Here is a 14,320-nt window from a genome sequence, read left to right as displayed (position 1 = left end):
TAGAGACCCCTATTGATTCAGATGTCTGTATAGACCCCTATTGATTCAGATGTCTGTATAGACCCCTATTGATTCAGATCTGTATAGAGACCCCTATTGATTCAGGCCTGTATAGAGACCGCTATTGATTCAGATCTGTGTAAAGTCCCCTATTGATTCCGATCTGTGTAGAGATCCCTATTGATTCAGATCTGTGTAGAGACCCCTATTGATTCAGATCTGTGTAGAGACCCCTATTGATTCAGATCTGTATAGAGACCCCTATTGATTCAGATCTGTATAGAGACCCCTATTGATTCAGATCTGTGTAGAGACCCCTATTGATTCAGATGTCTGTATAGACCCTTATTGATTCAGACCTGTATAGAGACCCTTATTGATTCAGATGTCTGTAGAGACCCTATTGATTCAGATGTCTGTATAGAGACCCTATTGATTCAGACCTGTATAGAGACCCTATTGATTCAGATGTCTGTATAGACCCCTATTGATGCAGATCTGTATAGAGACCCCTATTGACTCAGATGTCTGTAGAGACCCCTATTGATTCAGATGTCTGTATAGACCCCTATTGATTCAGATGTCTGTAGACATCCTATTGATTCAGACCTGTGTAGAGCCCCCTATTGTTTCAGATCTGTATAGAGACCCCTATTGATTCAGATCTGTGTAGAGACCCCTATTGATTCAGATCTGTGTAGAGACACCTATTGATTCAGATCTGTCTAGAGACCCCTATTGATTCAGATCTGTATAGAGATCCCTATTGATTCAGATCTGTCTAGAGACCCCTATTGATTCAGACCTGTATAGAGACCCCTACTGAGTCAGACCTGTATAGAGACCCCTATTGATTCAGATGTCTGTATAGACCCCTATTGTTTCTGATGTCTGTATAGACCCCTATTGATTCAGATGTCTGTATAGACCCCTATTGATTCAGATGTCTGTAGAGACTCCCATTGATTCAGATCTGTGTAGAGACCCCTATTGATTCAGATCTGTATAGAGACCCCTATTGATTCAGATCTGTATAGAGACCCCTATTGATTCAGATCTGTGTAGAGACCCCTATTGATTCAGATGTCTGTATAGACCCTTATTGATTCAGACCTGTATAGAGACCCTTATTGATTCAGATGTCTGTAGAGACTCCTATTGATTCAGATGTCTGTATAGACCCCTATTGATTCAGATGTCTGTATAGACCCCTATTGATGCATATCTGTATAGAGACCCCTATTGACTCAGATGTCTGTAGAGACCCCTATTGATTCAGATGTCTGTATAGACCACTATTGATTCAGATGCCTGTATAGAGACCCCTATTGATTCAGGCCTGTATAGAGACCCCTATTGATTCAGATCTGTGTAGAGACCCCTATTGATTCAGATCTGTCTAGAGATCCCTATTGATTCAGATCTGTATAGAGATCCCTATTGATTCAGATCTGTCTAGAGACCCCTATTGATTCAGATCTGTGTAGAGATCCCTATCGATTCAGACCTGTATAGAGACCCCTGTTGATTCAGATTTGTATAGTGACCCTTATTGATTCAGATCTGTCTAGAGACCCCTATTGATTCAGATGTCTGTATAGACCCCTATTGACTCAGATGTCTGTATAGACCCCTATTGATTCAGATGTCTGTAGAGACTCCCTATTGATTCAGATGTCTGTATAGACCCCTATTGATTCAGATGTCTAGAGACCCTATTGATTCAGATGTCTGTATAGAGACCCTATTGATTCAGATGTCTGTATAGAGACCCCTATTGATTCAGATTCAGATGTATAGAGACCCTATTGATTCAGATCTGTATAGAGACCCCTATTGATTCAGATCTGTATAGAGACCTGTAGAGACCCCTATTGATTCAGATCTGTGTAAAGTCCCCTATTGATTCCGATCTGTGTAGAGATCCCTATTGATTCAGATCTGTGTAGAGACCCCTATTGATTCAGATCTGTGTAGAGACCCCTATTGATTCAGATCTGTATAGAGACCCTATTGATTCAGATCTGTATAGAGACCCCTATTGATTCAGATCTGTGTAGAGACCCCTATTGATTCAGATTCAGATGTCTGTATAGACCCTTATTGATTCAGACCTGTATAGAGACCCTTATTGATTCAGATGTCTGTATTGATTCAGATGTCTGTATAGACCCCTATTGATTCAGATGTGTGTAGAGACCCTATTGATTCAGATGTCTGTATAGACCCCTATTGATTCAGATCTGTATAGAGACCCCTATTGACTCAGATGTCTGTAGAGACCCCTATTGATTCAGATGTCTGTATAGACCCCTATTGATTCAGATGTCAGATTCTGTGTAGAGACCCTTTTGATTCAGACCTGTATAGTGACCCCTATTGATTCAGATGTCTGTGTAGAGACCCCTATTGATTCAGACCTGTGTAGAGACCCCTATTGATTCAGACCTGTATAGAGACCCCTATTGATTCAGACCTGTATAGAGACCCCTATTGATTCAGACCTGTATAGAGACCCTATTGATTCAGATGTCTGTATAGACCCCTATTGATTGATGCAGATCTGTATAGAGACCCCTATTGATTCAGATGTCTGTATAGAGACCCCTATTGATTCAGATGTCTGTAGAGACCCCTATTGACTCAGATGTCTGTAGAGACCCCTATTGATTCAGATGTCTGTATAGACCCCTATTGATTCAGATGTCTGTATAGACCCCTATTGATTCAGATGTCTGTAGGCACCCTATTGATTCAGGCCTGTATAGTGACCCCTATTGATTCAGATCTGTGTAGAGACCCCTATTGATTCAGGCCTGTATAGAGACCCCTATTGATTCAGATCTGTATAGAGACCCTATTGATTCAGATCTGTGTAGAGACCCTATTGATTCAGATGTCTGTATAGACCCTTATTGATTCAGACCTGTATAGAGACCCTTATTGATTCAGATGTCTGTAGAGACCCCTATTGATGCATATCTGTATAGAGACCCTATTGACTCAGATGTCTGTAGAGACCCCTATTGATTCAGATGTCTGTATAGACCCCTATTGATTCAGATGTCTGTATAGAGACCCCTATTGATTCAGGCCTGTATAGAGACCCCTATTGATTCAGATCTGTGTAGAGACCCCTATTGATTCAGATCTGTATAGAGACCCCTATTGATTCAGATCTGTGTAGAGATCCCTATTGATTCAGATCTGTATAGAGATCCCTATTGATTCAGATCTGTATAGTGACCCCTATTGATTCAGACCTGTGTAGTGACCCCTATTGATTCAGATGTCTGTATAGACCCCTATTGATTCAGATCTGTGTAGAGACCACTATTGATTCAGATGTCTGTATAGACCCTTATTGATTCAGACCTGTATAGAGACCCTTATTGATTCAGATGTCTGTAGAGACTCCTATTGATTCAGATGTCTGTAGAGACCCCTATTGATTCAGATGTCTGTATCGACCCCTATTGATTCAGATGTCTGTATAGAGACCCCTATTGATTCAGATGTCTGTAGAGACCCCTTTTGATTCAGATGTCTGTAGAGACCCCTATTGATTCAGATGTCTGTATAGAGACCCCTATTGATTCAGATGTCTGTACAGACCCCTATTGATTCAGATGTCTGTACAGACCCCTGTTGACTCAGATGTCTGTAGAGACCCCTATTGATTCAGATGTCTGTATAGACCCCTATTGATTCAGATGTCTGTATAGACCCCTATTGATTCAGATCTGTATAGAGACCCCTATTGATTCAGATGTCTGTAGAGACCCCTATTGATTCAGATCTGTGTAGAGACCCCTATTGATTCAGACCTGTATAGAGACCCCTATTGATTCAGATCTGTATAGAGACCCCTATTGATTCAGATGTCTGTAGGCACCCTATTGATTCAGGCCTGTATAGTGACCCCTATTGATTCAGACCTGTATAGAGACCCCTATTGATTCAGACCTGTATAGAGACCCCTATTGATTCAGACCTGTATAGAGACCCCTATTGATTCAGACCTGTATAGAGACCTTTATTGATTCAGATGTCTAGAGATCCCTATTGATTCAGACCTGTATAGAGACCCCTCTTGATTCAGATGTCTGTAGACACCCTTTTGATTCAGGCCTGTATAGTGACCCCTATTGATTCAGATGTCTGTATAGACCCCTATTGATTCAGATCTGTGTAGAGACCCCTATTGATTTAGATGTCTGTATAGACCCCTATTGATTCAGATGTCTGTATAGACCCCTATTGATTCAGATGTCTGTATAGACCCCTATTGACTCAGATGTCTGTAGAGACCCCTATTGATTCAGACCTGTATAGAGACCCCTATTTATTCAGGCCTGTATAGAGACCCCTATTGATTCAGATCTGTGTAGAGACCCCTATTGACTCAGTTGTCTGCAGAGACCCCTATTGATTCAGATGTCTGTATAGAGACCCCAATTGATTCAGATGTATGTAGAGACCCCTATTGATTCAGATGTCTGTATAGATACCCCTATTGATTCAGATGTCTGTAGAGACCCCTATTGACTCAGATGTCTGTAGAGACCCCTATTGATTCAGATGTCTGTATAGACCCCTATTGATTCAGATGTCTGTATAGACCCCTATTGATTCAGATCTGTATAGAGACCCCTATTGATTCAGGCCTGTATAGAGACCGCTATTGATTCAGATCTGTGTAAAGTCCCCTATTGATTCCGATCTGTGTAGAGATCCCTATTGATTCAGATCTGTGTAGAGACCCCTATTGATTCAGATCTGTGTAGAGACCCTATTGATTCAGATCTGTATAGAGACCCCTATTGATTCAGATCTGTATAGAGACCCCTATTGATTCAGATCTGTGTAGAGACCCCTATTGATTCAGATGTCTGTATAGACCCTTATTGATTCAGACCTGTATAGAGACCCTTATTGATTCAGATGTCTGTAGAGACCCCTATTGATTCAGATGTCTGTATAGACCCCTATTGATTCAGACCTGTATAGAGACCCTTATTGATTCAGATGTCTGTATAGACCCCTATTGATGCAGATCTGTATAGAGACCCCTATTGACTCAGATGTCTGTAGAGACCCCTATTGATTCAGATGTCTGTATAGACCCCTATTGATTCAGATGTCTGTAGACATCCTATTGATTCAGACCTGTGTAGAGACCCTTTTGATTCAGACCTGTATAGTGACCCCTATTGATTCAGACCTGTGTAGTGACCCCTATTGATTCAGACCTCTATAGAGACCCCTATTGATTCAGACCTGTATAGAGACCCCTATTGATTCAGACCTGTATAGAGACCCCTATTGATTCAGACCTGTATAGAGACCCTTATTGATTCAGATGTCTGTATAGACCCCTATTGATGCAGATCTGTATAGAGACCCTTATTGATTCAGATGTCTGTATAGACCCCTATTGATGCAGATCTGTATAGAGACCCCTATTGACTCAGATGTCTGTAGAGACCCCTATTGATTCAGATGTCTGTAGAGACCCCTATTGATTCAGATGTCTGTATAGACCCCTATTGATTCAGATGTCTGTATAGACCCCTATTGATTCCGATCTGTGTAGAGACCCCTATTGATTCAGATCTGTGTAGAGACCCCTATTGATTCAGATCTGTATAGAGACCCCTATTGATTCAGATCTGTATAGAGACCCCTATTGATTCAGATCTGTGTAGAGACCCCTATTGATTCAGATGTCTGTATAGACCCTTATTGATTCAGACCTGTATAGAGACCCTTATTGATTCAGATGTCTGTAGAGACCCCTATTGATGCATATCTGTATAGAGACCCCTATTGACTCAGATGTCTGTAGAGACCCCTATTGATTCAGATGTCTGTATAGACCCCTATTGATTCAGATGTCTGTATAGAGACCCCTATTGATTCAGGCCTGTATAGAGACCCCTATTGATTCAGATCTGTGTAGAGACCCCTATTGATTCAGATCTGTATAGAGACCCCTATTGATTCAGATCTGTGTAGAGATCCCTATTGATTCAGATCTGTATAGAGATCCCTATTGATTCAGATCTGTATAGTGACCCCTATTGATTCAGACCTGTGTAGTGACCCCTATTGATTCAGATGTCTGTATAGACCCCTATTGATTCAGATCTGTGTAGAGACCACTATTGATTCAGATGTCTGTATAGACCTATTGATTCAGATGTCTGTAGAGACCCCTATTGATTCAGATGTCTGTATTATTGATTCAGATGTCTGTATAGAGACCCTATTGATTCAGATGTCTGTAGAGACCCCTTTTGATTCAGATGTCTGTAGAGACCCCTATTGATTCAGATGTCTGTATAGAGACCCCTATTGATTCAGATGTCTGTACAGACCCCTATTGATTCAGATGTCTGTACAGACCCCTATTGATTCAGATGTCTGTAGAGACCCTATTGATTCAGATGTCTGTATAGAGACCCCTATTGATTCAGATGTCTGTATAGACCCCTATTGATTCAGATCTGTATAGAGACCCTATTGATTCAGATGTCTGACTCAGAGCCCCTATTGATTCAGATCTGTATAGAGACCCCTATTGACTCAGATGTCTGCAGAGACCCCTATTGATTCAGATCTGTATAGAGACCCCTATTGATTCAGATGTCTGTAGACACCCTATTGATTCAGACCTGTATAGAGACCCCTATTGATTCAGACCTGTATAGAGACCCCTATTGATTCAGACCTGTATAGAGACCCCTATTGATTCAGACCTGTATAGAGACCCCTATTGATTCAGACCTGTATAGAGACCTTTATTGATTCAGATCTGTCTAGAGATCCCTATTGATTCAGACCTGTATAGAGACCCCTCTTGATTCAGATGTCTGTAGACACCCTTTTGATTCAGGCCTGTATAGTGACCCCTATTGATTCAGATGTCTGTATAGACCCCTATTGATTCAGATCTGTGTAGAGACCCCTATTGATTTAGATGTCTGTATAGACCCCTATTGATTCAGATGTCTGTATAGACCCCTATTGATTCAGATGTCTGTATAGACCCCTATTGACTCAGATGTCTGTAGAGACCCCTATTGATTCAGACCTGTATAGAGACCCCTATTGATTCAGGCCTGTATAGAGACCCCTATTGATTCAGATCTGTGTAGAGACCCCTATTGACTCAGTTGTCTGCAGAGACCCCTATTGATTCAGATATGTATAGAGACCCCTATTGATTCAGATGTCTGTAGACACCCTATTGATTCAGGCCTGTATGGTGACCCCTATTGATTCAGACCTGTATAGAGACCCCTATTTATTCAGACCTGTATAGAGACCCCTATTGATTCAGACCCATATAGAGATCCCTATTGATTCAGACCTGTATAGTGACCCCGATTGATTCAGACCTGTGTAGTGACCCCTATTGATTCAGACCTGTATAGAGACCCCTATTGATTCAGACCTGTATAGAGACCCCTATTGATTCAGATGTCTGTAGAGACCCCTATTGATTCAGATGTCTGTATAGACCCTATTGATTCAGATGTCTGTTAGATAGACCCTATTGATTCAGATGTCTGTAAAGACTCCTATTGATTCAGATGTCTGTATAGACCCCTATTGATTCAGATCTGTATAGAGACCCCTATTAATTCAGATGTCTGTAGACACCCTATTGATTCAGGCCGGTATAGTGACCCCTTTTGATTCGGATTTGTATAGTGACCCCTAATGATTCAGATCTGTGTAGAGACCCCTATTGATTCAGATCTGTGTAGAGACCCCTATTGATTCAGACCTGTATAGAGACCCCTATTGATTCAGACCTGTATAGAGACCCCTAATGATTCAGATTTGTGTAGAGACCCCTATTGATTCAGACCTGTATAGAGACCACTATTGATTCAGACCTGTATAGAGACCCCTATTGATTCAGACCTGTATAGTGACCCCTATTGATTCAGACCTGTATAGAGACCCCTATTGATTCAGACATGTATAGAGACCCCTATTGATTCAGACCTGTATAGAGACCCCTATTGATTCAGACCTGTATAGAGACCCCTATTGATTCAGACCTGTGTAGTGACCCCTATTGATTCAGACCTGTATAGTGACCCCTATTGAATCAGACCTGTGTAGTGACCCCTATTGATTCAGACCAGTATAGTGACCCCTATTGATTCAGACCTGTATAGAGACCCCTATTGATTCAGACCTGTATAGAGATCCCTATTGATTCAGACCTGTATAGAGACCCCTATTGATTCAGATGTCTGTAGAGACCCCTATTGATTTAGATGTCTGTATAGACCCCTATTGATTCAGATGTCTGTATAGACCCCTATTGATTCAGATGTCTGTATAGACCCCTATTGACTCAGATGTCTGTAGAGACCCCTATTGATTCAGACCTGTATAGAGACCCCTATTGATTCAGGCCTGTATAGAGACCCCTATTGATTCAGATCTGTGTAGAGACCCCTATTGACTCAGTTGTCTGCAGAGACCCCTATTGATTCAGATATGTATAGAGACCCCTATTGATTCAGATGTCTGTAGACACCCTATTGATTCAGGCCTGTATGGTGACCCCTATTGATTCAGACCTGTATAGAGACCACTATTTATTCAGACCTGTATAGAGACCCCTATTGATTCAGACCCATATAGAGATCCCTATTGATTCAGACCTGTATAGTGACCCCGATTGATTCAGACCTGTGTAGTGACCCCTATTGATTCAGACCTGTATAGAGACCCCTATTGATTCAGACCTGTATAGAGACCCCTATTGATTCAGATGTCTGTAGAGACCCCTATTGATTCAGATGTCTGTATAGACCCCTATTGATTCAGATGTCTGTATAGACCCCTATTGATTCAGATGTCTGTAAAGACTCCTATTGATTCAGATGTCTGTATAGACCCCTATTGATTCAGATCTGTATAGAGACCCCTATTAATTCAGATGTCTGTAGACACCCTATTGATTCAGGCCGGTATAGTGACCCCTTTTGATTCGGATTTGTATAGTGACCCCTAATGATTCAGATGTGTGTAGAGACCCCTATTGATTCAGATCTGTGTAGAGACCCCTATTGATTCAGACCTGTATAGAGACCCCTATTGATTCAGACCTGTATAGAGACCCCTAATGATTCAGATTTGTGTAGAGACCCCTATTGATTCAGACCTGTATAGAGACCACTATTGATTCAGACCTGTATAGGGACCCCTATTGATTCAGACCTGTATAGTGACCCCTATTGATTCAGACCTGTATAGAGACCCCTATTGATTCAGACATGTATAGAGACCCCTATTGATTCAGACCTGTATAGAGACCCCTATTGATTCAGACCTGTATAGAGACCCCTATTGATTCAGACCTGTGTAGTGACCCCTATTGATTCAGACCTGTATAGTGACCCCTATTGAATCAGACCTGTGTAGTGACCCCTATTGATTCAGACCATTATAGTGACCCCTATTGATTCAGACCTGTATAGAGACCCCTATTGATTCAGACCTGTATAGAGATCCCTATTGATTCAGACCTGTATAGAGACCCCTATTGATTCAGATGTCTGTAGAGACCCCTATTGATTCAGATGTCTGTAAAGACTCCTATTGATTCAGATGTCTGTATAGACCCCTATTGATTCAGATCTGTGTAGAGACCCCTATTTATTCAGATGTCTGTATAGACCCTTATTGATTCAGACCTGTATAGAGACCCTTATTGATTCAGATGTCTGTATCGACCTCTATTGATTCAGACCTGGATAGAGACCCTTATTGATTCAGATGTCTGTATAGACCCCTATTGATTCAGATGTCTGTAGAGACCCCTATTGATTCAGATGTCTGTATAGACCCCTATTGATTCAGATCTGTGTAGAGACCCCTATTTATTCAGACCTGTATGGAGACCCCTATTGATTCAGACCTATATAGAGACCCCTATTGATTCAGATGTCTGTAGAGACCCCTATTGATTCAGATGTCTGTAGAGACCCCTATTGATTCAGATGTCTGTATAGACCCCTATTGATTCAGATGTCTGTATAGACCCTTATTGATTCAGATCTGTGTAGAGACCCCTATTGATTCAGATGTCTGTATACACCCTTATTGATTCAGACCTGTATAGAGACCCTTATTGATTCAGATGTCTGTATCGACCCCTATTGATTCAGATGTCTGTAGAGACCCCTATTGATTTAGATGTCTGTATAGACCCCTATTGATTCAGATGTCTGTATAGACCCTTATTGATTCAGACCTGGATAGAGACCCTTATTGATTCAGATGTCTGTATAGACCCCTATTGATTCAGATGTCTGTAGAGACCCCTATTGATTTAGATGTCTGTATAGACCCCTATTGATTCAGATGTCTGTATAGACCCCTATTGACTCAGATGTCTGTAGAGACCCCTATTGATTCAGACCTGTATAGAGACCCCTATTTATTCAGACCTGTATAGAGACCCCTATTGATTCAGATGTCTGTAGAGACCCCTATTGATTCAGATGTCTGTATAGACCCCTATTGATTCAGATGTCTGTAAAGACTCCTATTGATTCAGATGTCTGTATAGACCCCTATTGATTCAGATGTCTGTATAGACCCCTATTGATTCAGATCTGTGTAGAGACCCCTATTGATTCAGATGTCTGTATAGACCCTTATTGATTCAGACCTGTATAGAGACCCTTATTGATTCAGATGTCTGTATCGACCCCTATTGATTCAGATGTCTGTAGAGACCCCTATTGATTTAGATGTCTGTATAGAGACCCCTATTGATTCAGATGTCTGTATAGACCCCTATTGACTCAGATGTCTGTAGAGACCCCTATTGATTCAGACCTGTATAGAGACCCCTATTGATTCAGACCTGTATAGAGACCCCTATTGATTCAGGCCTGTATAGAGACCCCTATTGATTCAGATCTGTGTAGAGATCCCTATTTATTCAGATCTGTGTAGAGACCCCTATTGATTCAGATGTCTGTATAGACCCCCATTGACAGAGATGTCTGCAGAGACCCCTATTGATTCAGATCTGTATAGAGACCCCTATTGATTCAGATTTCTGTAGACACCTTATTGATTCAGGCCTGTATAGTGACCCCTTTTGATTCGGATTTGTATAGTGACCCCTAATGATTCAGATTTGTGTAGAGACCCCTATTGATTCAGACCTGTATAGAGACCCCTAATGATTCAGATTTGTGTAGAGACCCCTATTGATTCAGACCTGTATAGAGACCCCTATTGATTCAGACCTGTATAGAGACCCCTATTGATTCAGATGTCTGTAGACACCCTTTTGATTCAGGCCTGTATAGTGACCCCTATTGATTCAGACCTGTATAGAGACCCCTATTGATTCAGACCTGTATAGAGACCCCTATTGATTCAGACCTGTGTAGTGACCCCTATTGATTCAGACCTGTATAGTGACCCCTATTGATTCAGACCTGTATAGAGACCCCTATTGATTCAGACCTGTATAGTGACCCCTATTGATTCAGATGTCTGTATAGACCCCTATTGATTCAGATCTGTGTAGAGACCCCTATTGATTCAGATGTCTGTATAGACCCTTATTGATTCAGACCTGTATAGAGACCCTTATTGATTCAGATGTCTGTATCGACCCCTATTGATTCAGATGTCTGTAGAGACCCCTATTGATTTAGATGTCTGTATAGACCCATATTGATTCAGATGTCTGCATAGACCCTTATTGATTCAGACCTGGATAGAGACCCTTATTGATTCAGATGTCTGTAGAGACCCCTATTGATTTAGATGTCTGTATAGACCCCTATTGATTCAGATGTCTGTATAGACCCCTATTGATTCAGATGTCTGTATAGACCCCTATTGACTCAGATGTCTGTAGAGACCCCTATTGATTCAGACCTGTATAGAGACCCCTATTGATTCAGGCCTGTATAGAGACCCCTATTGATTCAGATCTGTGTAGAGATCCCTATTGATTCAGATCTGTGTAGAGACCCCTATTGACTCAGATGTCTGCAGAGACCCCTATTGATTCAGATATGTATAGAGACCCCTATTGATTCAGATGTCTGTAGACACCCTATTGATTCAGGCCTGTATGGTGACCCCTATTGATTCAGACCTGTATGGTGACCCCTATTGATTCAGACCTGTATAGAGACCCCTAATGATTCACATTTGTGTAGAGACCCCTATTGATTCAGATCTGTGTAGAGACCCCTATTGATTCAGACCTGTATAGAGACCCCTATTGATTCAGACCTGTATAGAGACCCCTAATGATTCAGATTTGTGTAGAGACCCCTATTGATTCAGACCTGTATAGAGACCCCTATTGATTCAGACCTGTATAGAGACCCCTATTGATTCAGATGTCTGTAGACACCCTTTTGATTCAGGCCTGTATAGTGACCCCTATTGATTCAGACCTGTATAGAGACCCCTATTGATTCAGACCTGTGTAGTGACCCCTATTGATTCAGACCTGTATAGTGACCCCTATTGATTCAGACCTGTATAGAGACCCCTATTGATTCAGACCTGTATATTGACCCCTATTGATTCAGACCTGTGTAGTGACCCCTATTGATTCAGACCTGTATAGTGACCCCTATTGATTCAGACCTGTATAGAGACCCCTATTGATTCAGACGTGTATAGAGACCCCTATTGATTCAGACCTGTATACAGACCCCTATTGATTCAGACCTGTATAGAGACCCCTATTGATTCAGACCTGTGTAGTGACCCCTATTGATTCAGACCTGTATAGTGACCCCTATTGATTCAGACCTGTATAGAGACCCCTATTGATTCAGACCTGTATAGTGACCCCTATTGATTCAGACCTGTGTAGTGACCCCTATTGATTCAGACCTGTATAGTGACCCCTATTGATTCAGACCTGTATAGAGACCCCATATTGATTCAAACCTGTATAGAGACCCCTATTGATTCAGACCTGTATAGAGACCCCTATTGATTCAGATGTCTGTAGAGACCCCTATTGATTCAGATGTCTGTATAGACCCCTATTGATTCAGATGTCTGTATAGACCCCTATTGATTCAGATGTCTGTAAAGACTCCTATTGATTCAGATGTCTGTATAGACCCCTATTGATTCATATGTCTGTATAGACCCCTATTGATTCAGATCTGTGTAGAGACCCCTATTGATTCAGATGTCTGTATAGACCCTTATTGATTCAGACCTGTATAGAGACCCTTATTGATTCAGATGTCTGTATTGACCCCTATTGATTCAGATGTCTGTAGAGACCCCTATTGATTTAGATGTCTGTATAGACCCCTATTGATTCAGATGTCTGTAGACACCCTATTGATTCAGGCCTGTATAGTGACCCCTATTGATTCGGATTTGTATAGTGACCCCTAATGATTCAGATTTGTGTAGAGACCCCTATTGATTCAGATCTGTGTAGAGACCCCTATTGATTCAGACCTGTATAGAGACCCCTATTGATTCAGACCTGTATAGAGACCCCTAATGATTCAGATTTGTGTAGAGACCCTATTGATTCAGACCTGTATAGAGACCCCTATTGATTCAGATGTCTGTATAGACCCCTATTGATTCAGATCTGTGTAGAGACCCCTATTGATTCAGATGTCTGTATAGACCCCTATTGATTCAGACCTGTATAGAGACCCCTATTGATTCAGACCTGTATAGTGACCCCTATTGATTCAGATCTGTGTAGAGACCCCTATTGATTCAGATGTCTGTATAGACCCCTATTGATTCAGATGTCTGTATAGACCCCTATTGATTCAGACCTGTATAGAGACCCCTATTGATTCAGACCTGTATAGAGACCCCTATTGATTCAGACCTGTATAGAGACCCCTATTGATTCAGACCTGTATAGAGACCCCTATTGATTCAGACCTGTATAGAGACCCCTACTGATTCAGACCTGTATAGAGACCCCTATTGATTCAGACCTGTATAGAGACCCCTATTGATTCAGACCTGTATAGAGACCCCTATTGATTCAGACCTGTATAGAGACCCCTACTGATTCAGACCTGTATAGAGACCCCTATTGATTCAGATGTCTGTATAGACCCCTATTGATTCAGATGTCTGTATAGACCCCTATTGATTCAGATGTCTGTAAAGACTCCTATTGATTCAGATGTCTGTATAGACCCCTATTGATTCATATGTCTGTATAGACCCCTATTGATTCAGATCTGTGTAGAGACCCCTATTGATTCAGATGTCTGTATAGACCCTTATTGATTCAGACCTGTAT

The sequence above is a fragment of the Oncorhynchus keta genome, chromosome 18 (assembly GCF_023373465.1).
Source record: "Oncorhynchus keta strain PuntledgeMale-10-30-2019 chromosome 18, Oket_V2, whole genome shotgun sequence".
Classification (NCBI taxonomy): Eukaryota; Metazoa; Chordata; class Actinopteri; order Salmoniformes; family Salmonidae; genus Oncorhynchus; species Oncorhynchus keta.
The sequence above is the reverse complement of the archived record's forward strand: the minus strand, read 5'-3'. Positions refer to the sequence as shown.